At 36.7% G+C, this 2,064-nt stretch overlaps 1 non-coding gene across 1 annotated transcript; it reads right to left on the bottom strand.

The window, feature by feature from the left end:
* Positions 1 to 1,307: 1,307 nt before the first annotated feature.
* On the bottom strand, positions 1,308 to 1,414 carry LOC122028418. Its single transcript, XR_006124801.1, has one exon. It is a non-coding gene; the product is annotated as a small nucleolar RNA R71 (small nucleolar RNA).
* Positions 1,415 to 2,064: the final 650 nt, after the last annotated feature.

The raw sequence follows: 2,064 nt of genomic DNA, 5'->3' as shown, positions 1-2,064 counted from the left end.
AGATGCCCTAGATCGTATGACCGAGGGACTCTAGTGATAGGTTGTCCCGTTAACGGACGTCTAGGGTGTCAACTTGAAAGTTGAAGCAAGTCTCTACAAGGAGGTGGGATGGTTAAGTGCGTTATTACCTTCACCATTATGTACATTGGGTAGAGTATGCGTTTTTGTGTCATATAACTTAGGGACACTAGTGACAGGCTGTACCGCTAATGGACTTCATAAGAACCATATCTATTTGATTTCTAGTGATGAAAATCTAAGTCCCTTGTCGATTGTCTTCTCCAAGAGAGAACCGACGACTTCCTACAAATGCATGTTAATTGAGGATATAAATTGGTGAACCATGTTGCATTGATGAATATCACAATGAAACTGAATTCCTAGAACATTAGGAAAAACCAAGTTTCTCATTCACTTTTCTATTTCTTTGCTCCGTTTCTTTACTTAACACATTTCTTATCCTAGTCAATTATTTAGCTAATTTATTGTGAGACATCTTTAGTGCTTATAACCAGTCCCCGTGGATTCGATATCTTTTTATTACTAACGATGAAATCGTGTGCTTGTGTAATAAGTTTTTGTCGCCATTGTCGGAGACTGTGTCTATAACATTAGAAATAATCATTCGAGTTAGATTAAACTTTTCTTTCTTTACTTTTCATACTTGTAAATAGTCTTAGAAAGATTCTATTTCTGTAATTTTACTTTGCATACTTCATTTCACCTTTTCTACAATCTTCCTTTTTGCAATTTGAATTCTACATTTTAAATTTTTAGTATTTTAATTTAGTATCTGCAATTTAAATTCTACAATCTTGTTCTTGTATACGTAGATCTACCTTTGCAGGAGATCTATTACCACTGGATCCTGAGATTGATAGAACTTTTCATAGAAGAAGAATCTTGCAAAGACATTAAGAAGAACAAGAACATTCAGTAATGGCAAACAAACCATTGAAGGATTACGCTGCACTATACGCACGAGGGCTTCAGTCTAGCATCACCAGACCACCTATTGAAGCCAATAATTTTGAAATTAAGGCTGCGATAATCACCATGGTACAACAAAACCAATTTGGGGGCAAACCATATGAAGATCAGAACCAACATCTTGAAGTCTTTTATGAAATCTGCAGCACGATGAAATGAACGATGTTCCGGCAGAGGCAGTGAGATTATTATTGTTTGGATTCTCTTTGAGTGATAGAGCCAAACAATGGCTGAATTCTTTGCCAGCTAACAGTATATCCACTTGGGAGCAATGTGAGCAACAATTTATGGACAAATTCTATCCTCTTAGTAAAAATGCTATGAGGAATTTGATAGCAAACTTCAGATAGTCGGACTCTAAATCATTATTTGAAGCATGGGATAGATTTAATAATATGCTCAGACAATGGCCACATCATTGACTTGAAAAATGGTTAGTGCTATATATATTTTATAATGGCATCAACTGCCATACAAAAGTGTCCTTGGATTCTGTGGCTAGAGGGACACTAATGAACAAAAGTCTAGATGAAGCCGAAGACATCATTGAAGTGTAGCACAGAATCATCATCAGTGGGTATCAAAAAGATGTGGAGGCTATTCATCTATCAACCCCAACTAAAGCGTCAGGAAAATTTGATGTAGATGCAATCACTCTAATGTCTACAAAGCTAGATGCTCTAACCAAAAAGCTGGAGAATATGGGAACAAATACAAGCACGGTCAATGCAATAGCATGTGTATGCGAAACTTGTGGAAGCGATGACCACACTCAAGACTCATGCCCACTGGGAGCTATATCTGTACAAATTAATCAATTTGAGCAGTGTGGCACTATTGTGAGCTACAATCAAAGGCAAAATAATCCATATTCCAAGACTGCTCCGGGTGGAAGAATCATCTAAATTTTTCTTATCATAATACCCACGAGCAAGAACCATCCATGGAGCCTAGACCTAGTTACCAGCCTGGACAATAAAGCTATCAGCAACAATCTTCTCAAGACTGTCAACTATCCAAAATAGAGAAAATGCTTTAACAAGTTATTTTTAACCAAAATGAAATGAAGCAAGA

This window comes from Zingiber officinale, chromosome 10A (assembly GCF_018446385.1).
Source record: "Zingiber officinale cultivar Zhangliang chromosome 10A, Zo_v1.1, whole genome shotgun sequence".
In the NCBI taxonomy this organism is placed as follows: domain Eukaryota; kingdom Viridiplantae; phylum Streptophyta; class Magnoliopsida; order Zingiberales; family Zingiberaceae; genus Zingiber; species Zingiber officinale.
Note: the sequence above shows the minus strand (reverse complement) of the source record. Positions and strands in the feature narration are given on the sequence as shown.